General features: G+C 36.9%; 1 pseudogene; it reads left to right on the top strand.

Annotated features, from left to right (window-relative positions):
* LOC108712348 overlaps positions 1-27,721 on the top strand; it is a 115,723-nt pseudogene that overhangs the window by 72,124 nt on the left and 15,878 nt on the right.

Below are 27,721 nucleotides of genomic sequence, written 5' to 3'. Positions count from 1 at the left end.
TTATTTGCCTTCTTCTGCCTCTTTTTAGCTTTCAACAGGGATCACTGAACCCAATAACCAAAAACTACTACTCTGTGTAGCTACAGGTTTTTTTTTTCATTTTAATACTGCTCTTTCTTTCCTGGCCCTCTCCTATTCGTCTTCAAATCTTGTTCAAATTATTGCTTGGTTGCTAGGGTAAATATGACCCTAGCAATGACATTTCTGTTGAAATTCTAAACAGTGAAACTACTGAACAAAATCTAAAAATTTAATTACTTTTGCAATCTACATTCATTTTCTATTAAAAGTTTCTGAAATATTAGCATTTTTAGACTGCTGATACCATGTTTTTGGCTCAACTGGGAGTCTGCTACCCTAGTGTAAATTGAATCTAGGAAGTGCATAGACAGTTAGGGGCTCACTTAAGATAGCTCAAGAAGTCATTCAAGAAACCCCATGTGAGTTTAGGAAGTCACAAAAGGTTTCAGGGAAAATACTTTATTAATTGAGATGTATTTCCCCAATTATTACATAGTTGGTACTAAAATCTACAATTAATATAGATATTGGTACTGTATACATAGTTTCAGTGGGTGTGTAAGTATGTGTGCTGGGTTTCTTTTGGAGGGGTTAATTTTGGTCTTTTTTCAGCCCAACTCAACTATGTAACTATATAACTATGTTATATAATAAAGGAATGGGCTAAGATTCCTTTGAGTCAATGTGCAAGACTGATCAACAGTTACCACAACTGTTTTAGCTGCAGTTATTGCTTCACAAGGGTGGTCACACCATATACTGAAAGCAAATCGACAAATCGCATGCGACGGAAATAATGTAAGTGAATGCATTGTCGGATGAAGTTGCATCGTTGATCCGACACAACACATCTGTCTGATGCAGACGCTGCACACTGCGTCTGCATCTGACAGTCATGTCGGCTCAACGCTGCAACTTCATCCGACATTTCTATCTTACCTTATTTCTGTCGCATTCAATTTGTTGCGGCGTTTTGTCGCAGTGCGTTGGATTGCGCCAAAAACGTCCGTGTAGTCCTACCCTAAACGTGGGAGAATTTTTTTTAGAGTTATGGTTCAGTTGGATGCATTTCAAGAAAAATAAGATGGTTCTACAGGAGCATCCTGTAATACAGTAGAACCCTGATTTCACTTTTTTCCAGGGAATGGCATCAAAATTACCTAAGTTCTAGACAAACATAAAATGTGGGGAACAAAAGATGACAATTGTCTGGAGTCAATTCCTGAGAAATGGTTGGAGTTGTAGAGGCTTTTTAGTCTGATTTTAGTGATTTTTGAGGTTTTTGAAACCACAACTAAACTCTTAAATGCTAAAACTACGATTGTCATTGAATTTATTAAAAATTCAGATTAAAAAAAAGTGCAATTGTAAAAAAAAGCGCTGAATGATCAGAAAAAAACCTGAACACCTCTAAAACCTCTAAAAATCACTGATTTTCAGACAATTCCTAGAGAAGAAGGATCCAAAAACCTCTCAAATTCTGGTTTTAAAATGGTCCAAATAGGATCCTATTGACTTCTACAGCATCATGACAACTTTTACTAGGCGCATTTTGGCATTAAAGGCTTCTGTGGTTTTATGCTTAATACCTTTACAATTTTTAGAACTTTTATAATTAAATTGTTAGTAAATGTGCTTTAATACTGTTTTGTAGGAAACGTATTGTTAACTTACTCCTTACTCTAACCTTCCCACATGAAGTCTTTTATTTTTTTCTGCCTCCTCTTTTTCTTATGTTTCCATTGTTACCATTATAAATGTAAAATATACCTCCTATTCCAGCTAGTGGCCCAGCACTCATCAAATACCAAAAACAAAATAGAAATGGATGGCTGCTGCTGCTGCAAAACTAATGAAAGAAATACAGGTATGGGACCTGTTATCCAGAATGCTCGGGACCTGGGGTTTTCCCAATAACGGATCTTTCCGTAATTTGGGTTTGGGCTGTTTATTTTTTTAATTTCAGGATGGCCATTCAGATATCCTGTACAAATTTTGGAATTCTGTTACTCAGATCCTTTCCTCTCAGTTTGAGAAAGCAACAAACTGTAAGTTATATTTTGGTAAAAATTGTGTTTAACTCATAAAAAAAAATTTGTTTCTTTTAAGGTGTGGTTTTCTTGGGATGCATGCAATATTGAAGGTCATTAAAAGAATACTCTTTTGCTTGTAATTTATTCTTATGAGACACGTTGAATATTAATTATTTTTATTTTAGGAAATTAAAGGAACAGTGACACCATAAAAATTAAAGTCTTTTAAAGTAATGAAAGTCTAATTTACTGTTGTGCTGCACTGGTAAAACTTATGTGTTTGCTTCAGAAATTCTACAATAGTTTATATGAACAAGCTGCAGTTTAGCCATGAGGGCAGCCATTCAAAGCTGAAAAAGGAGAAAGGGCACAGTTAAGCTCTCTAGTGTACAATGGGATTCTCCAGAACTTATCTGTTATCTGCTGTGTATCCTGTGCTTGAATGGATGCCCCATGGCTACACAGCAGCTTGTTTATATAAACTATAGCTGTGGTTCTGAAGCAAACACATCAGTTTTAGCAATGTAAGGCAACACTACATTCTATTTTCATTCCTTTAAAACACTTTCATATTTTGATTTCATGGTTCCTTTAAATCTGTAAGTGACTATTAATAATATGCTTTACCAATTTAGTACCTACAGCATAGAGAATCCACTTTGAATAATTGCCATCTAATGTGTAGAGACTGTAACTTAAGATGCCTCTGTTTTATTCCATAGACTCAATGTTCCTGAAACAGGCCTTTGAAGGGGAATACCCTAAATTGCTAAGACTGTACAATGATTTGTGGAAGCGTCTTTAACAATACAGTCAGAATTTACAAGGCTCATTTTCAAATATTGGGAACTCGGATCTTATTCCGGACCTGCAACAACCTGAAGATGATGTACAGGATATCTTTATGACAAAGAAGCAAGATGCTGAGTATGTAGTTTTACAATTTATATTTAGAATAGATATGACTCCTTTGTTTTATTGCTTCAAGAGTCCAGCAAAAGTTTGAGCCGAAAGGTGTCTGTTTAAGTAATTATTTTCTTTTGTACCAACATATCCTGTAATTGTTAGAAATAAATTATTGGTGCAAATAAAATTGTCTGTTTAAACTACAGAAATTCTATGTTGAATGATAAGGCTTTAATGTAAAGGGATAATTGCATAAGAATCATGGTGTATAGTAGGAGCATACAGTTATAGGTTCTGGCTCTCAGGGAATGGTTTTACTAACGGAGTATTGCCATAAAAATTATAAGTTTTGCACCAGGTGCAGTAACCTTAGAGAATATTACCACCATGCAAAATTTACTTGTCACCTCCAAATTACTCTAGCAACCATGCATTTATTTTCATTAGAGACAGGAATAGGAAGAGCCTCTGAATAGAAAGATGAGTAAAGTAGCAATAGCAATACATTTGTACCCTTACAGAACATTTGTTTTTAGATGGGGTCAATTTGAAACCTGAAAAGAGTCAGAAGAAGAAGGCAAATAATTAAAGTGAGAACTGATTTTGAAAAAGGGGAAGGATTGAATGAAAAGAATCGCATTTTAAGAGTAACTGTAGATAGGATATAACTACGGTTTTGTTCAGATTGTACATTTGATGGTTAGTTTAAACCATTTTCATTATTTCCATTCCATATATTTATTTATATCATACAAATTTTAATCAAGAATTGAGATAGGCAACTTTTTATTTAGATATAATATTTGTCTTTAATGAAGTTTATTTTTTATTTCAGTTTCTCTATGCTAAATATAAAAAAACTGATCAAGGAAATAAAAACTGCAAATGACACAACAGTAACTTTTCTTATAATTATGTTTTTGTTGCAGTCCAGAAAAGATGCTAAAAGACTCACTTCAACCTTATGAAGCTGCTTACTTATCCAAATCATTATCTCGTCTTTTTGATCCAATTAATCTAGTCTTTCCACCTGGTGGTCGTAACCCCCCTTCAGCAGATGAGCTTGGCAGCATCATAAAAACTATTGCAAGGTAGGAGACATTTTAAAAATGATTATCCTTTAACCTAACAGAGAGGCTAACAGAGAGGGTAGTGATGATGGATTGGTATATGTGAACAATATTGCAAGCTTTATTATTCACCTCTTTACACAAACGTATGGTATTTTATTTGCTAAAAGTTGTATTTGTCTGTATATAATTTTATTGGTATGTGACTTCTGGGGCATGTTGATTGTTTGGGTTGGCTAAATAGTTTACCTAATTCTCGTTTTAACTTGTTCAGCCTTCTTTTAACTTTACATTATGTTTTTTGGGTTTATTGGGTAAAAAATACACATTTTATATCAAGCTAGGTTAAAGAATCAAATATATATATATATATATATATATATATATATTTGTGTGTGTGTGATATGTATGTGTGTGTGTGTGTATATATATATATATATATATAAAAATAAACAACCCATTATCAATATATTTGACAATGAGACATTTTGTGCATACAGCTACTAAAAATTGCCTTCCCCTTTAAACAAAACAGGGATCGTTTGTCCATATATTGCAATATATTTAAGCTGGCCAACTACGTGAAAGTCCTCCCATATCTGGCCAGTCCTACACTCAAATTGCATCAGATTAATTTGGTGATTATCTCTGTGCTGTGACCTAACATGTATGGTTTATTTGTGTGCACCGTGAATCATTGTTAACCCCCCCCACTACTTATGCAGAGCGTTATCCAATTTATCAACTGAAAAGAAAAAGCCTATAACTAGGGTTGCCACTTTTTTGAAGGTGGCCAAGGAAGGGGGTGGGTCCACGAGGTGGAGGATCGTTCTAAAAATGGGCGGGGCTGTGATGTCACGGGGCGGCATAGCGCTGTCACTGGGGGCATGGGCATGACGTCAAGGGGCGGGCCAGAGTCGTGGATCGTGGAATAGGTAAGTATTTTTTAGCTATACAGGGAAGAAAAGGGTGGGCTGAGGGTGCATTGGAGGCAGGCCGGGAGCAGTTTGAATGGTTAACACAAATTTACCGCTACATTGCCGGTAAATTTGTAATACCGGCCCCGGTCTGGGCTGGTATTTTACCGGCTAGGCCGGTGAAATACCGGCCAGGTGGCAACCTTACCTATAATGTATATTTCTCAGTGCTACCATGTCTGTCATTTTAAGAACCAAGGCCTTTTTTGTTTCTGTAAGACATTAGCATGGGTTGAGGTCATCACTGTAAAGCAAATTACCTTTATATTTACAGACAAGAAACAATGTCTGTACAAGGATTTAATTTGTACATCACTTTATAACTATTGGATGTTTTGATTTTTAAAGGTTGCCCCTAGAATGAATGTACAGCAGTTCTGTATTTCATGTAGATGCCAGATTGTGGAGGTCAGCCAAAATAGTTCCAGCTGAATTAGAAAAAAAAAAATCTCCTGACGGTAATAATGACTGCTATCATTCCACAACTGCTATTCTGTGGGCTGAAATTAAATTAGAGCATGTCCTAGATGTACAGCAATCAATTGTCTGCACTGTGCATTTGGTCCATTATGATACATTGAGGCACATCGTACTTTCCTATGCTATAAATAGTCTAACTCTTGCACAAACATAAATTAGAGTCAATCGACTTATTCATGTCATTTTATCCTATAATCTTAGGCTGAAAAATACTACTTATTGAACACAGAACATTTTCGACAGTCAAGCAGAAGCATAAATATCAGAATCTAAAATTCTATTTTATTATTATTTGCCATTTGAGGTATTTTTGAAAGATATGTAGCTAAACATTAGTTAATATAAGAGTAAAGTAAAATATAAAGAAAATGTAGCAAAAAAAGCATAAAATACTCTTTTATACAAATACATTTTGCATTGCATAAACAAACAAGTAAATAATTCCTGACCTGTGCAATTATAATATTTACAAGTGCACATATTTAACACTGTCTTATAAACTAAGAAAAAATAAGGAGCTGCTTAATGGGTGCTTCTTAAAGGAACAGTTTAGTGTAAAAATAAAAACTAAAAAATGTTTCTTATATAGTTAGCCAAAAATGTAATGTATAAAGGCTGGAGTGACTGGATGTGTAACATAATAGCCAGGACACTACTTTCTGCTTTTTAGCTCTGAGTTAGTCAGCGACTTTAAGGGGGGGGCACATGGGACATAACTGTTCAGTGAGTTTACAATTGATCCTTAGCATGCAGCTCAGATTCAAAAGTTATGACCCATCTGGCCCCCCCTCAAGTCATCGATTGGTTTCTGCTTGGTAACCAATCAGCGGAAACCAAGAAAGCTGCAAAGCAGGAAGTAGTGTTCTGGCTATTATGTTAGACATCCTCACTCCAGCCTTTATACATTACATTTTGGCTAACATACTCTATTGAAAACATTTTTTTATTTTTCCATTTACCCAGTTTTAATTCTATATTGAACAATTCCTTTAACCCTCTGGTCACAGATCACAAGTAGGCACCCCCCTGCCTGCTTTCATCATGTTTTGAAGAATGTCCTGGCCAATTTATTGATCTTACAGACTGATTCTCTCTCCAACTGGGGCTTGTAAATAGATTCTAGAGATTACAAGATCACACAAATAAAAATATGGCATGCTTTTACATTGGTGTTGTGGCTTAGTAAGCATTTTTGTTATCAGAAATGTAACTAAACCAAATGATATGCATACATGTGTTATTATATTCTTGTTTCTTGGCAGTAGCACTATTAAAATACCATAAATTACAATATTTTCAGTTTTAAAAATGAATAAACATTTTAAGCTATAGTTTTGATCTGCCTATGCCATGCCCAACTACATACAGCCTTGTCCTGATAAACACTAAACACTAGTATATTACAAATTGGAAAAATCTCACATATTACACCTTGACCTTCCCCATGAAATTTGCTTGTGTATTTAGGCTCATGAGTTCTTACAGGTTTGTGTAAACATTGTTAGTGGTGCACAGTGTAAAACTACATAGTAGTTACCTACCTGATGTGAGCGGTCGCATATCTGTCCCTCGTTCGCATAATTATCCTGATACAGGTCGGTAGACGCTACATTGCCCTAAAAAGTGGATCACATCTGGGATCCCCTTCCACCACGACAACTAATGGGGCAAAATCAGACACAAAAAAGGGTGTCGGAAACTGCCGCAAAGCTGGAGAAGTATGCCCGGGAAGGCCGTGATCAGAAAAATGGCGCCTCCACTTCAGGGCCTAACTCACTGACTGCCGTAAATGACCCAAATTCCCAGGAGTTAGTGGAACCATCGCTAAGAGACGTTCTATTGGAGATCTGTTCAACTAGAGACACTTGCGCCTCACACATCAGCGCCAAAACGGATGAAATTAAAGTTGACCGCTCCATCATAAGGCACGATATGCAGAAAATACGTGAGAGAGCAATGGCGGCTGAGCAGCAGATAAGTACCCTTGAGGATTCCTGCCTACCCCTCTAGGGCAGTGTGCAAGACCTACAGAAACTCCTACAATTGGCGCAACAAAACGTGGATGATCTAGAAAATAGGCTCCGCAGAAATAACCTAAGATTTGTAGGCTTTCCGGAGAATGCTGAAGGTGAAGCCCCTGAACTTTTCCTAGAAAATTGGCTACGAGACACCTTTGGGCAACAATCTCTCTCCCAGGCCTTTACGATTGAACGAGCTCACAGGGTCCCCACTAGACGTGGACCTCCTGGGACTCCTTCTAGACCACTCATTGCCTGACTTTTGAATGCCCGTGACCGAGATGGGCTACTTAAGTTGGCTAGACAGAAGGGTTCGATTACTTTTCATGATTGTACAATCTCTATATATGCCGACTTCTCAGCCGAAGTACAAAAGTAAAGGGCTCAGTTCATTCACTGCAAGAAACGTATGCGGCAGAGGAACATACAATACGCAATGTTATATCCTGCCAGGATGAGAGTAATATCAGATGGCTCCACTCAACTTTTTCACCTCACCTAATTTTTTGCTCCTGTTGGCATTTCATTTTCCAGAACAGCATACTCCTGATGTCCTGTAACTCAGTCTACTCACTTTGCACTATCATTTTTTATTTTTTTTTTTGGCCTGAGAAGATTCCCCTTTTGCTACATTTGTCAGGCCAAGCTTCATCAGTGCTCTGGTATTCACCAATTTCTAGTGGGTAAGAGCTTCCTAATGTGCGGGACATATGTTATATGGACTGCAATGTTATTCCATGATCTACCGTCTGTATACTTCACACTATCTGTTGGGGGACGGAGAGAGGTCATGGCTAAAGATCACATCTGTGCGCATCTCTCACAGCTCTGATTGTGTTATTTGTTATGGGTTCATTTGTACTTAAAGTTGGGCACAAAAGTAGAAGAGGAGGGTGTAGTTTGGGAATGTTTAACCTGTTTACTGTTTTATCCGTTCAACTCAGGTGCTTAATTATCAATGTGTTGTCTGAGAAATCACACGCAATTTCCCATTGGTTTTGGAAACCCCCATGACCCTCAAACTGTTAAGTTGAAATGTCCGTGGCCTCAACAACCCTATTAAATGCAGGCTAGTTCTTAACTACGTGAAGCAATGGGGGGCAGATGTAATGCTTCTACAAGAAACCCATTTGGAGGGTAGGAGAATACTAGGCCTTATAAAGCCCTGGGTAGGCTGGCACTATCATGCCACATATAGCTCTTTTTCATCGGGCGTTTCTACCAGGGCCGCGCCGCACAGGCGCCCAAGGCAAGCCGGTGGACGCGGCGCCGGTTTAGGCCAAGTGCTCATGCGCAAGGTGGCGCTCGCGTGAGCAAGAAAAGCGGTGTTTTTTTCCTTCTTTTGCTCTTCTGCGCATGCGCGAATTAGTGCGAATGTGCGCATGCGGAGATAAATGTATTCACGCGCATGCGCAGGAGCGCAAGTATCCGTAAGAACCGCAAAGAGTCGGGCACTGGACTGGGGGTAGGCGACAGAGGAGGCGCGTGCCTGGCGCCCCCCCAGCTTTGCGCCCTAGGCACGTGCCTACTCTGCCTACCCCTAGTTCCGGCCCTGGTTGCTACCCTGATTTCTAAGCAGGTACCCTTCCAACTATTATCACTAAAATCAGACCCTAGGGGTAGATTTCTTTTTTTACATGCAAACGTATACCATAAAGAATATGAGAGAGCCAACTTATACATTCCTCCGCCATAGGATCCGACATGTGTTTCCCAACTTACACATTTCATAGCCCAATTTCCCCATGCAAGAGTGCCTTCCCCACAGGGGCCTTCAATATCTTGATGGACCCGGCCTTGGATAGAATGCGAATTCACCCTAGTGACATTACAGATACACAATCCAATCTAGCCTCACTTACTAGCAATGTAGACCTTACAGAGGCGTGGAGATTCCTCCACCCTGGTCTTAGACAGTACTCATGCTTTTCACTGTCCCAATCAGTGCTCTCCAGGATAGACCTAGTGTTTGTTAATGACAAGGTTCTTTCAAACTTACAGACGGTGGAATACCTACCTAGGGGTATCACAGACCATGCCCCCCTAGAGATAATAGTTACGGTACCGAATGACCAGGCCAGACCTAGATGGTCATTACATCCTTTGTGGCTTACAATCCTTAACAATGACAAGGAACATGCAGCCACAATACAGGAATTTTTTCAGCTGAATCAGGGCTCTGCCGATATTAATGTCATCTGGGACTCATTTAAAGCCTATAGTAGAGGGTACATGAACAAAGAAATTTCTTCATATAAAAAGCAATCCAGACAAGCCCAGCAGGCATTAGAGGTTGAATTCACACACATAGAAAATGCTCTCACAGATAACCCTTCACGAGATCTGGCTGCTCAATTGAAACTAGCCCAGGGGGAATATGCAAAGGCTATGTGGGAAAGATCCCAATATAAACATTTGTTTGCCAAAGCCCGTATTTTAGAACAAGGAGAGAGGGCAGGCAGAATGTTAGCTCTACTAAGTAGGGCTCAAACTACGCCCCCCAGGATGGTAAAACTTAAAAGGGCAGACTCAGCGGTCACCACAGACCCTAAAGAAATTAATCAAATCATCACAACTTTTTACACAGAACTGTATAGCTCTAAACTAGAACATGGGGAAGCAGCACTGGATAGATTTCTAGGTGGGTTGAGGTTCCCTACCCTAACTGAAGAACTTAAACAGTTCACAATTTTACAAAAAACATGCCCCTCTGCTAGTGCCAAAACTTTTAGAAACTTTTAACAACTCCCTCAACAACCTGTATGATTGTATGTATGAGGCTTCAATTGTACTTTTACCTAAACCTGGCAAAGACTTAACGTCCCCTGAGGCTTATAGGCCAATATCGCTTTTGACAACTGATGTAAAAATATTGGCGAAGGTTCTTGCTAGACGGCTAAACAAAGTAATAACCCATATAATTACTGAAGACCCAACTGGCTTCATTCCTCAAAAAACCACCGCACACAATATTAGAAGACTGATGCTCAACTTATCTTTGGACCACTGTAATAAGGGTCAGAGAGCAGTTGCAGCTTTGGACATAGCCAAAGCATTTGATACAGTTGAAGGGCGTATCTATGGAGAGTTCTTAAAGCCTTTGGTGTAGGCCCTCAATTTACATCACTAACCCAACTTCTATACACAGCTCTGGTGGCGTCCCTAAGACTCGATGCCTCACAAACTGAAAACTTTGCTCTAGCAAGGGTTACTCATCAGGGGTGCCCTTTGTCCCCCTTGTTGTTTGCCATGGCCATTGAACCTCTAGCCTTAGCAATTAAGCAAAATTGTTAACCCCTCCAAATCTACACTTTTTCCAATTGATCCCATAACTGGCCCACTGAACCCTGATTGCGCTTAACTGCAAATGGTTGATAAACTTACTTATTTGGGAATTCAAATTGCTATACCCATCTCCTCCTATTACACTCTTAACATTACGCCACTACTTCATTGGGCAGTGAATGCATTCAACTCCTTCCTTTGGGTCTCGCTGGGTGCATACAACTTATAAAGATGGTGATTGCCCCAAAAATTCTTTTTGTCCTGTGGCATGCGCCCATTAAGGTACAAGGCCCTTTTTTTGAGCACTTGGCATCCCTTTTCCAGCAATTTATATGGGGGAAAAATAGAAGTAGACTGTCCATAAAAACGCTACAAAGACCCAAAACTGAAGGTGGCATGGCCTTCCCAGACATTCACTTGTATTATGTTTCAGCCCAACTCTCACAAATCCGTACTTTGAAAAGTGCTCAGCCCGAGGATGCTCTATACCAACTTTGGCAGTGTCTACTAAAAACTGATCTCCCTCCATTCTATGCTATTCTGTCCCTGAACCTGTATAAGAAAAAGCAGATGACAAGTAATTCTTCACTGGTGGAATCTCAGAAACTCAGTTTAAAATGGTCTCTCCAATTGGTACAACCTGCAATATTGGAACTGCAAACCCCCTTATGGTATAACAGTAAACTGGCCCCTCTGGATAAACTACCTACTCCAAAAGAGTGGATACGGGCTGGTGTGTGGGCCATAGGCCAGGTTTGGTCTGATAAGGGAATGGTACCCTTTAACGAATTAAGGCAAACATATTCATTGCCCACCTCTCAGTGGCTAATATATCATAAAGTGAGCTGCGCTTTACAGGCTGAATAAGTCCGAGCACCCTGGAATTATTGCTATCAGAGAACTCCAGGCACTCTATAACCCTCTTTTACAAAGAGCTACAAAACTTAATACTACGGAAAAACACAATAAAAGCAAGGGCACAATGGGAACGTTCCATTGATTTTATAACTGATGACCAGTGGACCCAGGTGTTACTGACCCCACTGAATATTTACCCCATATATAAATATAGAATATTGCAATTGTATTTGATACACAGAGCGTATTATACAAGATCTAGGCTGCACAAAATCAACCCTGATATTCCAGATACCTGTGTGAGATGTAATGCAGCGGAGGGAATGTTAATTCACACGATCTGGTCCTGCCCTGTGCTTAATGAATACTGGGCCAAAATACAAAAGCGAATTACCACTATCCTAGGCTTTGAGCTTCCACTTGACCCCAAATGGTATATTCTGGGTATGGACCCACCTAATCAGCTGACTCGCCCCACTAAAAAAATATATCACAAAATATAATTTTAAGAACGTAGACTTATAGCCCAACAGTGGAAATCTCAGCTCCCCCCTCTATATGCAGACTGGGAAAAGTCGGTTCAAAGCATGTGTAATGTAGAACAACTAATTGCTAGAAGAAACAATAACTCTGATCAGTGTATGAAAATATGGCAGTTGTGGATTCTGGAGAATGTATAACTACTTATAACTACTATGCTTATATGTACCTAAAGAGAAATGGAGAAAATGTCTTTTTATGTGACTTGTTAATATTACACTTTTGTAACCTGTCGGCATTTGTGTGGTAATTGATACGTTTGATATACCTGTGTGTGTATTTTTTATATCCATAAATAAAAATCTCACCTGAGTTAAAAAAAAAAAAAAAAAACTAGACACACACAATATATATATTAATTTGTTTAATGCTCTAGGTCTGTCTGTAAAAGTATAATCATTTTTTGTTAGTTCTAAGCATATTTTTAATTGTCACTTGGATCTTGTTTTTTCTGAGATTTAAAGCCATTAACATAATTTACATAATCAATTTTCATGTTAAAATGTATAAAGTAAAATGTCATGTTTAACACAGACTTGATTCCTCTTGCAGTGAAATGAATGTAGCTGCTGTGGATCCAAGCCTTTCCTCTGCTATCTCTAAAAATATAGCAAAGACAATACAACTTTATGGTGTTAAATCTGAACAGCTTGTAAGCGAATCTGTTATTCCCCTACTGCACCTGCTTCACTATATTTTAATTGGCATATTTACTTATTTTAAGTTGTTAAATGAAGGCAATGATAAAAGCAGCTTCACAATTAAATATATTGCAATACTGGATATTTTATACTGCAGCACTGGCTAATACAAAATAAATCATATAATATGAAAGAAAAAATATAATTCATATATAACACACAAATACACAATGATTGAAAAAATTAACTTTTTGTATGATGTACTGTATGATTTATATTTATGGTTACTGGATACACATTCACCCTAGCAACCTGTCAGTGGTTTGATTCCAAGACTGAAGGATGAATAGGTGAATGCAAATATAAAGATAAGTAGTAAAAGGTAAAATTAGCAATTGTCTCACAAAGCTACATATGGGATTACTATATTCTGCCTACTATGTGTCTTAGAATGGTTATTTTTATGGCCTTACGTACCAGAACACCCTGCTACTGAAAATACAGGCTTTTAAATTAAACTCTGGAGTGCTACATATTTTGGATTTCTACAAGTGTTCCTAAGTGTGGAAGGACATGAGGGAGGTGCACACAAATCATTAAGTACTGAGCAAGGTGTGTCCTTCCTGAATTTGTTTGTAATTGCTTGTCCAGTGCCAGAACACCTCCCTCTAACCTTACTACACAAGAGAGGAGAGCTCTCACATCTATTAGTATGGACCCAAACATCACTATACAGCCAGTAAATAAAGGGTGATGCACAGTTGTACTCAACTGATTGATTATGTCTTAGTTGGGATAAAGTACAAGGTACTGTTTTATTATTACAGAGAAAAAGGAAATTTAAAAATTTGGATTATTTTAATATATTTTGAGTCTATGGGAGGCAGCCATTCCGTAATTCTGAGCTTTCTGGATAACAAGATTCTGGATAGGCTATTTTGTGTGCATAGGTTGTAGTTTTGTTATTCTCTTTACATTGTTAATCAAAACTGAAGCACTCTGGTGGTGTCTTGGGGGTATTGAAGGATAGTGAGAAAGTCAACTCTTCTTTGCTAGTGTCCTGCCTCCTGGTGGTGGATTCTGTATTCCTTGTTCCCTGTGTCCCACAGACTAATGAAAAGAAATGGATTTGGCAGTGAGTTTTACAAAATCCCGTTTTTTGTTAAGTAATTTTCTAATGTGCATTTAATAAAAAATATCTGTTCATTTTAAATAATTTATAAATATAGCTATTAAAAGCGCCTTCTGTCTGTCCATTTTTGCTCTGCTGAATCTGATTCTTGAAAAATTTTGCAGTTATCACTTCACTGAAGATTATGTTTCTATGAAGATCTATTAATCAGAAGCCTTTAGATATATTGTTTAAATAGTCAGAATCAGAGGTGCAGAGAGAGAACTGGAGAGGCCAAAGAAAATGTGTTTTCACTAACATTTACATGTGCGAATAACTTTAAAATCAGTAATATTATATATACAGTATTATAATATTTACTTCATATTTATTAGAATTCTAATTATGCTCAAAAGAAAATAAAATCAGTATAAGATGTTTTATTCAGTAACATGAGATGGGCCTGAATGCATTTGCAAGACTAGAGTCTGTACCTTTGCATGCATCAACACTCTAGAGACACCTGCCTTGTATATCAAAGTCTGATGTACATTATGCCATGGCTTAAAAAGTTTCAAATCTGATGCAGGCTCTCACGAAGGATTTAGTTTATCTGCCGTTGCTACAGAGGATTACACAAGAAGCAGAGCCCTGAGTGAAGCTGCCTGTTTGGCTACACTGGAAAGCATTAGTCTCTGTAGACAGTAATAGAAATTAGAGTCTGTACCTTTGCATGCAACAACACCATTAAGCCACCTGCCTTTTATATCATAGTGCTTTATCTAACCACTACCTTGTACAGTGACTTGTGTTTTGTTCATAGTTAACAATGTTATTTTATGTGGTCGTTTTTAGATTCTAAAAAGGAATAGTATTGATTTAGTTAGATTTAGGGGCAATTTCAAAATTTAATTACAAAATTATGTGAATTTTGCTAAATTAGAATGTATTGACAACTCGAATGGGAGGTTGTTTATGAAAAAACCAGAACTTCTAATATTCGATAGAATGCGAAGGACCCAAACATTTTAATCAAATTCGAATCTCCGGAAAAAAAACTTGAATGTTAGGAAGGCAATTAACATCTTGAAATGGCTCAACGAACCTCTGCCATTGACTTGTAAATGCATTAAGCAGGTTTTAGGTGGCGAATATTTGAATTAAAAAAACAAATAGAAATGCTAAATTAAAAAATAAGTGCAAATGATTGGGTATAATTCAATGCTTAAAATCTCTGAGATCAACAGGAAATTCTGCCTTGTATAGTAACTCTACTGCATATATCAGGGATGGAGGAGAGGCACTCACTTGGCACTGAAGTGAAAGTTATTAGAAATGCCTGACAGTTATCTTCTGCAGTCTATAAACAAAAATGGAGCTCTTTGCTGGGAATGCTGCAGGTAGCATTTTCCATCATGTAAATGCCTCAGTATGCAGTAATTTGGGCTTATGCAGTTCAAGTGAAGTGACTGTATACATGTGCTGATCTGGGTCATCAGCTATTCCAGTTTTTCCCCTGTATCAGAGTTTGATGTTATGGTGTTCTCACATACAGCTGGTTATACAGGTCAGATGTAAATTGACCCAACTGTGTGAAAACTCTACATGTGGCGCAAGCTTTAGCTACAACTCTCCTGTGTACGAGAAAGTCGTATCAGGTGTGACTGACATTGCACTCCAAGTCAGATCAGACCTTATAGTTCTTTAGATGCAAAAGTTTCATTATTATGTTGGCTTCTAGTTTTATTGTGAAGCTCTCATTTAAAAATCTCATTTGCATGTTATAGGGATGAAATATTATTAATATTTGCTTTAAATTTCATTATTAGCTATCCACACAAGGAGATGCAAGCCAGGTGATTGGGCCCCTCACTGAAGGCCAATGAAGAAATGTTGCAGTAGTGAATTCACTCTATAGACTGCACCAATCCATCCAAATGTAAGTAGTGTTACATGGTAGAAATGTAGCTGCATCATATTCTGCATGAACATTCTGAACACCTGTGCTTAAAAAAAGTTACTTATTGTTTTAAAAAAAAATGTAGACACAGTCCTGGATTTGTGGAAAGGCCACCAAGGCCCGGGCCTAGGGCGGCAGGATTTTAGAGGGGCAGCAACACCCACATTGGCTCAGAAATAGTAAACTATACAATAGTTTTATAAATTTCCAGTGCGCCAATCCCGATAAAAATTTGTATGAATAAAAGTGAGGGGGCGGGGGTGACGAACGGCAGCAGGCTTAGGGGTGCCAGCTATGTAAATCTGGCCTTATGTAGATATGTGTGCCATATGCCAAATTTTCGGAGGAATATACCCAATTTTTAACATGAGTTTCAATGAATCGTGCTTGTGCTATTGTTTATTTTGTTAAACTGCTCAAAGTATGATCCTTCAGGGATAGATAATGAGATTAGACAACAGAGGATGAAGGGAGAGGGATGTATGCTGGTAATCTTCTTCCATACATTACTATTACAAAACATAGATTATTCATGATTAAAACAATAGGCAAAAAGTATGTTAACCACAAGCCCTATTCATTGAACTCTTGTTCAAAAAGGATCATACTGCTCCTTAAAGCATAAGTAAACCTTAAAAATATGTGAATGTAAAATTGAAGAGGGGACTATTCAAAACACTAATACATGTACTGTTAATATGAATACATTCTGTTACAACAGCACCGTCTGCTGGTCATTCTCCCACCAGTCTGACCACCAAGTAGTCAAGGAAGTTGTCAGGAGAAAGAAAGAGGCTGCTCTGATGTTCTTCTGCTTAGGAAAAAATGTGAAAAGTCAAAGTAAGTCGAAGTAAAATCATTCAAACGTACGATAAAAACGTTTGATTCGAAGGATTTAATCGGTCGATCGAAGGATTTTACTTCGACCGCAGAATACCCAAATTCGATGAAAAAAGTTAGAATTTGATAATCGAATTCAAAGTATTTAAATTCGATGGTCGAATTTCGAAGTATTTTTTACCTGATAAATCTGCCCCTTACTGTACATTCAATATCAACTAATTATTTGCGGATTTACATTATTTAAATGCTGCAAATAGTTAAGGTAGGTATTTTGGTGTAGGCTACCATTGTGCAATACATTACTTTACTGGTATACATAGTGATAGGATGTTACAGGGCACTAGCAAGTCATGTGATTCTCACATATGTTAGGCTATGATTGTATTCCTATACCTTTCTTTGCCATGAACATCTCAAGATTGGGGTGAAAAATTATTGTTTTTAGCTGTAAATAATTCTTTCAGATTAAGATTTCTGTAATAAAGATCAATAAATGTCTCCTTCTAAAGTATTATTCCAGAGAATGCCATTTTCATGTTACAAAAAACTGGAACACATTATCATATTTCTATATAAAAGGTAATCCAACAATAAAGTATTTAGACATAGTGTGGACTACTCTTAATAGAAAAAAAAACAAAATAAGAGGTGTTCAAATTTGTATTCCCAAACAACTCATCACACAGGTGCTCAAGCTCCAGACCTGGAAGTTCGGAGTAGTGAGTCCATAGTAGAGATAATGAGCCTCTTTAAGCAAACATAATGACTGCATGAATTACATAAGATATATATGGCACCACAGGTGACAAAGTAGGTAACTATTATAAAAATGCATATTAAAATGTTATATTTTCCTATAATATAGGCTTGAGTAGATTATGATTTTCAAGAATTGATGAGCCTTCACTCTCATGAAATTTCCAACTCTGATTATTTTATCACTTTAAGATGACTTATAAATACTCACATCATCTGTTAATGGGTAATGTTGACTATTATAATTATCAGCAAGTCGGTCTGTTTTAAAATACTCCAGACAAATATTACTGTTTCTAACAAACTCGAAAAGGAAATCCTACTCATTGTGAGCCACAGTGTATACTGTATATCTAAGTCAGACAACATAAGGGATTTCATTCACTACTGGTTTATTTTAGATTTTTAAATAAACATCACATTAATGTCAAGATTAAAAAATTAGCCGCATAACATATTTAGCTGCTGAGTTTTGCATTGTTGAGCTCATTACAAATATAAATAGAACTTAATCAACTTGCTGCAGAATAAAATATGCACAACACTTTCAAAAACACTTATTTTTTACTCTAAAAATAACTGATATAGGATAAAAATCAGTACATCATGGGCACAACCAGTGCTGTTGGTTGATATGTTGTTATTATATTGTCATATAACGTTTTATTCTTTTTTACATAGGCACATCTTGTGCAAAAGCTTAGAAAACAAAAAAAACAGACATGGAAATACTGCCTACTCACATTTTTTTCTCAAAGTCACATGTAATTGCACATCATGTTTAAATGAAATATCAATGGCTAACAATAATAAACACATGACAAAAAAAATCCCCTGCAAAGCTAATCTGAACTGTATACTGTGTTGACAGGTGACACCTGGGGGGAATTTCATATAGGGGGATTTGCCAAGTGGTATTATCTTGTATGCCAATACAACTTGGCCCAGTTTTGCCAACACCAGCCCTATTAACTTGGATCAGTTTAGGTCAAATGAACCATTTGCTGTCATCCGGAGCAGTTCTGCGTCCATGTTAGTAAATTCACCCCCCCATACAGGTTTAAAGAATAAGTAAACCTTAAAAATGAGTGAATGTAAAACAGATTAGGGTACTATCTAAGCATTTCTTCAATGTACATTCATTAATTATTTTCTTTTAATTCTAAGATACAGTATTAAGGGATACATGTACGGTTAATTTGAATGAATTTTGTTACAACAGCGCCAACTGCTGGTCATTTTCCCACCAGTCTGACCACTTACCACAGAAATGGTCATTCATCATTTAATAAATATGCTTTTAAAACCCCATAGGAGTGAATGAAGTGAGTTTTTCTGTGGTGAGTTCTAATCTCACACTTTGATAAATCTGCTCCTAAATGTTATGATATGTATGTTTTTTACAGTATATGAGATAAGTATACAGTAGGTTGTATTTCATAATACAATCCCCAATTACTGCATTTCATATATTATTTAAATTTTAAAGGGAAGCAAAAATAACAGTATTCAATAAACATAGGAAATCAGATTTGCAGAGTAACAGCCTTATTTTACATTTGTTTTTTGTTTTTTTAATAAATATATACATGTTTTTAAACATTTCAGTTTTTGTTACCATTCTTTCTGTCACTGCTGTTGGTTACAAACCTTTACCATATACTGCAATTATATGATATTGTGTTACATTAGAAGATGAGTCTTTGTGGAACTTTAGGTTAGAAAATGTGTGCAATGTTCTATTATAAGGTATTTATACCAGGGGAATAGCTTAAATACATACTAAAGGATATAGAAGTGTGCATGCATATCTAATTACTGTTTTATAAAATACTTTTTACATTCTGTTTAAATTCATTACAGCTCTTGGTTTAATTATACCTAAATCCTTGTCCTAAGACCTCACATCCTCAAGGATTTAATGAGTACAATTTTCTAAACACAAAAGGGATAAGAGGCTGCAAGCATATCCAAGACGACTGTAGATGAAATTAAGTACTAGCAAAACAAGACAGCTAATCTAAAAATGTAAAGCAGATCAATATTACAGCATTCACGTTAATTATCACTCATGTTTACACTATAAACAATATAGTGACAATATTTGGTAAAAAGGGGGATGGGTAAGGCTTTGCCCAAAGTTACCCTAGATTTGTTCCCAATTTATCTAGCTATCAAGTTAGTGGTATAACTATGGGGGAAGCAGGCCTCGCTGTTGCAGGGAGCATGAACCACAGGGCCTACTTCCTCTATAGCTTTCAAATCCCCTTCCCTCCCAAAGATTTTCTGCAGGGTGCCGGGCTCTTGTTACACCCCTGTATGAAATACAATAACAAATAACTTCACTAACTGATACATGTTTAATGGCAAAATGAGCAAAAGATTAGTACAGGAGACATGTGAGTTAAAGGGGTAACTAGTCTACTGTGTAAAACACCCTCAAAAAGCCAGTTCTTTTTCAGGATTTGTTATTCACTACATCTGTTGTAGGGGTTATTTCACTAGTATTCTTTTTTTTATGAAGTACAAAGCAAAGAAATATATATAATGAGTAAGAATAAATGGCTGACTTTTTCCCCCCCCCTACTATAAGGTTATATCTGGTCAGAGTTCACTCTCAGCTTCTGCTGAACAAACAATTTCTTCTGCATTAAAAGTAAGTAGTTGGGTAAGGGGTTGTCCTAGTGATCAGGATTGTTTGTGTGACATTACCGTATGTGTTCTTTATACAAAAATACATGTAAATCTCCAGTTTGGTTTTGGGTCCTATTTTAAATATGCTATTACACAATGGAGCATGTCTAAAATTCTGTGATTTAAACAACTAGAAATGTTACTCTACACAGTACTTCTGATAAACATCTGCAACATATTTGGGTATCCTAACTGTGTAGAGAGCCATGAATGTGCAAAGTATTTCCTACAGCTGTAAGGAACCTTGTATGCCAACCTCTAATGCTGCAATGGAGCCTCAAGTCTTTGGAAGCAAAATTTATATTTTCTGTCCCTTTAACTTAAAATCGTATTTATTTTGCTTTTATTAGATGTCCTTTCTGCCCCTTTCTCTTGGGGGCAAATGTATTCATCTTCAAATAGTGGGTTTTCCCACGATTTGTGAGAATTGCAGCAACATCTTTATCATGATTTTTTATTTGTGATCACATCACATATAGCAGAAACCTGCCAATATTTAAAAATGAATACTTTTGCCTCCAGGCAGGGGCGTGAGGAAGCAGACCCTGCGGCTGCAGGGGGGGCCAGGCCCCATGAGGCCTTAATAAATATTGGTAAATGTTGGGGGCCTGAAAAATAATTTGCTGTTGGGCCCAGTAATATCTAGTAATGCCATTGCCTCCAGGAGCTCATGAACACAAATGCCTTATTTAATGAAGAGATAAAAAGTGTGTTAAAATGTAACTCATGTCAAGCTGTTAACTTTCAGATAATTTTTAACCTTATGGGAAATGCTGTCCAGCCATTACTGAATTCTGTTGCTGACTCTGTAGAGGCAATCATTATAACTATGTTTGTTCATTTTCATACAAATTTGCTTTATAGCATCGACCTCTGTGGAGAAAGCGCCACAGAAGACTGGTTACATACCAACTATTCTGTGACTTCTTCCCAATACTACATTGGGGATTCCAAAGCTCAACTTTTAATCAGTGGAAGTTAAATTCCAAGTATAGGGGTGGAAATTGTGCTCTGAATGTGAATAATATGGCTCTGGAACTTTCCCCCTGTGCCATTGCATTTAAGAGTCTAGACAAAACTATTGTATATTTTTAATACATGTTTTTGTGGGATTTCTTGCAAACAGCATGTCCTAGGCATACATTGCTCAAGGTTAGTGACTGGTGTAGCCAAGAACTAATTTTGACATTTATTGACTACTGGGTATTGAGTCTGTGTTGATAAATTAAAGCTTCAGGATACAGTAATAAATGCAAAACATGCAGACATTAAAGGAACAGTTCAGCATAAAAATAAAAATAAAAACTGGGAAAATAGAATGTAAAGAATAAAAATGTTTCTGATATGGTTAGCTAGCCAAAAATTGAATCTATAAAGTGACTGGATGTCATAACAGAATAGAACTTCCTGCTTGGTAACCAATCAGTGGAAACCAAGAGCTGCAAAGCAGGAAATAGTGTTCTGGCTATATTAGACATCCAGTCTAATTTTATACTGAAAAATTCCTTAAAAATATTCTTCACTTTAAACAGCACAGTGAGTTGGTTGGCCTATATTTATTAAAATATAACACTATACATAAATTGGCAGACTCACTCTTCCATATAGTGGTTTTCAAAGCAAAGGCATAATCAGGAGTCTGAGGGGAACTTGAAAGGATTCAGAAACCATATAAATAATTTGGCATGTTGAATACCTTAAAGCACACTCAAAAATCATTAAAGGAATTGTTCAGTATAAAAATAAAAACTGTGTAAATAGATAGGCTGTGCAAAATAAAAAAAATGCAATATAGTTAATTGGACAAAAATGTAATATATAAAGGCTGGAGTGACTGGATGTCTAACATAATAGCCAGAACACTACTTCCTACTTTGCAGCTCTCTTGGTTTCCACTGATTGGTTTCCAGGCAGTAACCAATCGGTGACTTGGGGGGGGGCACATGGGTCACAACTGTTTGCTTTTGAATCTGAGCTGAATGGTAAGAATCAATTGCAAACTCACTGAACAGTTATGTCTCATGTGGCCCCCCTTCAAGTCGCTGACTAACTCAGAGTTAAAGAGCTGAAAAGCAGGAAGTAGTGTTCAGTTATGTTATGTTAGACATCAGTCACTCCAGCCTTTATACATTACATTTTTGGCTAATTAAATACATTAGAAACATTTTTATTTTGCACAGACTATTTACCCAGTTTTTATTTTTACACTGAACTGTTCCTTTAAGACACTGAAGGAGCATGGCACATAAAAGCTCTCTTTACTTCCTAAAATGGGTTGTCGAGGCTAAACTATTATTTCTACAAACGTAATGTAATATATATAGCCAAAAATAATCACAGTGCTACAATTACGCGTGGGTATGCTTTTTGAATCATCAGGGGCAAAGCTGCATACCCCTCTGCACAGGGTAGGATATACTATATACTGAACACTCTAGCAGCACCCTGAAAAGAGGAAATCAGATTTTTATTCGTGCCATCAATAAGGCGACGTTTCAGGCTATTGCAGCCCTTGAATAGTCCGAAACGTCGCCTTTTTGATGGAACAAATAAAAACATGATTTCACCTTTTCGCAGTGCTGCTGGAGTGTTTATTATTTAATATATATAGCCATTAATCAAGTACATAAGTTTAGAGGAGTCTTTTGTATGAGAAAATCCAATTCTAAGCAATTTTCCAATATATACAATTATCAATAGTTTCAAAATTATTTTAACATGTAAAAGACTTTGACACACTTGAACGAGTATACCAGAAGCTAGCTGAATAGCAGACCTCAAGGAGAACTGACTTGTTTCACACGGTTAATAGTCAGAGCCAGATATCAGAAATTACAAACCCAGATATCAACAATTACAAACCTCTCAATGCCTTAAATGCATTTAAATAGGACGTTAATTCTAAGTTGTTTAAAATTAAATTTTCATTAATTTAAACCATTTTGGGTGAATGACAAGATTTGCATGGAAGACTGGCCAAACACCATCATACTTGGGAGAGCAATTCTGATTGAAACTCATGTCAGCCGAATTTGCTTCTACGCAGTATTCACTATATACAAATGTATTCATTTTTTGGATTTATAACTACCCTTTCAAATATTCCAATAAATACATTTTATATGCAGTGTTCAGAATAATAATGGTCTGTTTAAAAGGTGAATAAAGCTCAAAATCCTTATAATAGCTTTTATTTCCACACAAATGCATTGGGAACACTGCACATTCTATTCCAAATCAAAACATCAAGAAAAATGTGTTAAATTTCTGTTATTCCTTTCAGGGCCGGACTGGGGGTAAAAAGCAGCCCGGGCAAAAAAATCAAAGCAGCCCACGTGTAAACACGGGATGTTCTGACTTGTACACATCCACTCCTATATTGGGGTAAAACTTCAAAAATTTATAAGCATAAACAAATGCTTGCTTTCTGCAGCTCAACCAAAGCTTTCAGTAGTGGGAAGAGATGAATATGGTTTGAATATAATAGAAATATAAAAAAATATTACAGAAAGTATATTTTTATTGGTAACATTAATTTAGCTAAACCTGGTGATCAGGTAGCTAATCATGTGCTGTAAAGGTATTCCAGAATGAACTGAAATTGTTCTGTTAAACTGGCACAGACCTAAATGAAGCCATTTAGTGACTTTGTTTTAATGGATTTCAAATGAAAACTTTTCTCACTTGCTACTGTTTACTCACAAAAAAATTCCCCATGTAGCCACGTTCTTTTTTACATTTCATTCTGCTGGGTACCTACATAATCTAGATGACAGTCCCTGACCCGAAACCACAGTAAAAAAAAGCCACACAAACATGGGCGCTAAAACAAACACTAAAAACCCATTGGTTGCCAGGGACCCCCCATACAAGTTAAAAAAAAAACAATTGGTGGTTAGGGGCCCCCCATAAAAGTTAAAAAAAACTTTATTGGTGGACAGATAGAGAGTGCAGAGAGACTGAGTGCAAGTAAGAAGGAGATGTGCTTTGGCAATGTTATTAGGATGTATAATCTAAGAGACTGTACATATGAGGTGAAGGAGAGAACAGAAACATATGACTCCATGTCAGAAAACCTGGTTACATGAAATAATAGTGGAGGCCCTGATAAAGAAAAAGCAGCAATAAGATTTATGCTAGAGAGAAAAAAAAAGGAGTTTGGTTTTAGCTATGTTAAATTTGAAGTAGCAAAAGGACATATGAAGGGAAGCAGCAGTTAGACACATGGACAACTGGGGAGAAAGAAAAGTCCAGGGACAGAAGTTAGTATTAACAGTCGAAGGAGCTTTTCAGAGTATTAGTGGAGTTATAGAGAAAACATGCCGTCTTGGGTCTATAAAGTTTCATACAAGAAAGAGATAGAATAGTTATATCAGTATGAATGATAAAAGACTCCCTTTCTTACCACATTAGTAAAGTTCGTTCAGCTGTCCTCCCCTGATGGCAGGGAGGGCCTGCAAACAGCACGGCAGCATGAGAACAGAGTAGTAGAAGGGGCGGAGCCACAGTGGGAGATGTGGTGGAGGAGCGGTCCGAGAGCCCTCCAGATTCAATTTCTAAAAGGAGATCAGGAGCGGCCCACTTGAATAAAATATTGAGCGGCCCCTCGGGCATTTTCCCGAACAGATACATTGCCAGTCCGGGCCTGATTCCTTTACAGAAAGTGAAGAAAAGGGGAAATTACGTTGTTCAAAAAAAAAAAATAGCATTGTCTGCTTTACAGACTCAAACATTCACTGTATAAACTGAAAAATGTTTCAAGATTTTTCTTTTCTTTGAATCGCTGAACTAATATTTTTTTATAACTTCAGTTTTATTTGCAATAATTGAAAGAGAGAAATGGTCATGCAATGATAGATACAACAGTTCAGTATTATAGTTTCTCTTAGGGTGCAGATACCTCAAATTGAAGTTTACATTTGCAGATAAAACCAACATCAAATCCACCAACTTCTTCCACCTGTTACATTCCACAATTCTTCTGCATCTCTTGGTTTTGCCTCACAAACAGCATTTTAGATTAAGGTCCGGGGATTGCACTGGCCACTCCATAATGTCAATCTTGTTGCTCTGGAACCAAGATGTTGCTCAGAGAAATGTACTATAACCAGCATGCACATTTGCTGCCTCCCTTCCTTAAATAAGGGCAGTAATTGACACCTGTTTTTTCACAGAATGAATGACCTCACTAATTGAAGTCTACACTGCTATTATTTGGAACAAGCTACTATTATGTTGAACACGTCTCAATTAATGATTCAATTACACAGACTCAACAGCATACATGTCATGGCAGCTGGGTCTTTTGGTTTTCTTTTACTCTACTACACCTACTAGTAAATTATTTGCCATGTAGAAGTATAATTTCTCAAAAACAGTGACTGATCAGGTTAGTGATCCACAGTCTGACTGCTATTATTCTGAACACAACTGTATCAAACTTTTCTGCCAAATTCTAGGTTGTATAATAGATCTTTAAATTGGCTTTAGGTGGGAATCTGAACCATTACAGTTCTTAAGAATTGCACTTTACAATAGTTTTTAGATTTCGACCCATTATGTGCTTCATATTTTTCAGAAACCTGTCAAACTCAGGAAAACCAGACATGCCATGCTCTTTGTATATGAAAGAATTGCAAGGGTTTATTGCACGAGTTATGAGTGACTACTTTCGACACTTTGACTGTTTGGACTTTGGCAACACAACACAGAAGCAATTGCTCAAAGAGCCATTGAATTCTTTATTCGCAATGCAAATCTGTTAAGACCACTTGGGGAAGGTGGAAAAATGAGACTGGCTGCTGATTTTGCACAGGTGAGAAATTATTGCAAATAATGTATAAGTACATCAGCTAAATAGAAGTTTCATTTTAGTTGCTTGGATTTTTGAAAAATAGATCATATCAAAACAAATCTACTAAATATGAACAAGGAATGGGGAAGAGCAATTAAGCAGCTAAGGCTTTTTGATACTGCTGTGATACTATATCATCATCATTTATTTATATAGCACTGTCAAGATACGCAGTGCTTGAGTCATATTCCAGCTTTATTTAAGATCAACCCCCCAAAAGTCATTGCAAATCAGGCAGGACAACAAGGTACAACATAGTAAAACAACTTCATAACTCATTAGTCCGCTAGTTACTAAAATAATTCATAAAACCTTTTTAAATCGGGCTTGGCTCTTCACAGTTGAAGTACCGCCAAATAATAGGGAAAAAATGGCCACACCCCTTTTTATGGTTTAGAACTTGGTAAAAACTACTTTCCCTCTTCCTAAATAAGATGCCAAAACAAAAGACAAAGCAGCCATTACCTCAGGTGGTAAAGAGACCATTTACATTCCTACTACTATCTCCCCTCTCTCTAGATTACACACAAGCATTATATGCCAACAAAGCTTAAAAATAAAAAGTAAAACAAATTCTGCATGGTTATAAAACTTGATAAAAAATAGTATTTCAAACTGTACAGTCACCAGAAGTACACAGTTATCAAAAATTCACGCTTCACTTTGTGTCCCCAGTCTCTGTTTTCTGTGCCTTTGGAGGAGCAGCAGCCTTCTTGGGTTTGGCCTACTATATGCCAAATTTGATGGTGACGTTTATTAACATAATTAAAAAGCACCCATATATATTGTTCAGTGTGTACATCATATACATACAGAACTGGATACAATGCAGAATGCAATGGAAATGGAATATTTTCAGATGGGGCAGCAGGAGAGGTTACCAAGTATTAAAGCTTAATTGGGGCCGAAAGCAGTGAACATAGGACAACATAGGACCCAGCATAGAGATCAAAAAGGAACACTTCCTAGCTTTACTATTTTTGGAACTACCAGTGTAATTGTTCCAACAATAATTTTAAATATTATTATAAATTATTATATAATAGAGTCTGTTTACAAGTTTGCTTGTTAAAAAGATGTCCAACCCTTTCTTGAGCTGTCTAATGTATCTACAAGTACAACCACTTCAGGGGGAGAATTCCACAACTTCACATCTCACACTGTAAAAAAAAAACCCTTCCAAATATTTAGCCTCCTTTCATCTAATCTCTTTTGATACCCATATGTGTTACCTAATGGTAAATAAAGCATCAGAAATGTATTAAATGATCCCTTTATATGTTTATACATAGTTCTCATATCTTACCCCATACTGAGTTCCCTTCTTTAGACGCTTTCTAATTCAATAATATCCCATTTGAGTAGTTAAGACCAAAACTGTTTTTCAAATGGGACCACCCTCCTTCTCAATCACGGATTTGCCTAGTGCAATAAGGGTATAAGTGGCTTTCATATTTTTACATCCCAGGTGCATGACTTTATATTTATCAACAATGAATCTCATGTAACATTTAGCTGCCCAGACTGCCATTTTGTCAAGATCCTGCTCCAAGGATGCAACATCCTGGATGGAATTAACTGGGCTACATAGTTTTGTGTCATCTGCAAACAGGGATACATTATTAACAGTAGCCTCCCCTAACCAGTTTCATATGTGGCACTGTATTAAACACT

Source organism: Xenopus laevis, chromosome 3S (assembly GCF_017654675.1).
Source record: "Xenopus laevis strain J_2021 chromosome 3S, Xenopus_laevis_v10.1, whole genome shotgun sequence".
Taxonomy (NCBI): Eukaryota; Metazoa; Chordata; class Amphibia; order Anura; family Pipidae; genus Xenopus; species Xenopus laevis.
Note: the sequence above shows the minus strand (reverse complement) of the source record. Positions and strands in the feature narration are given on the sequence as shown.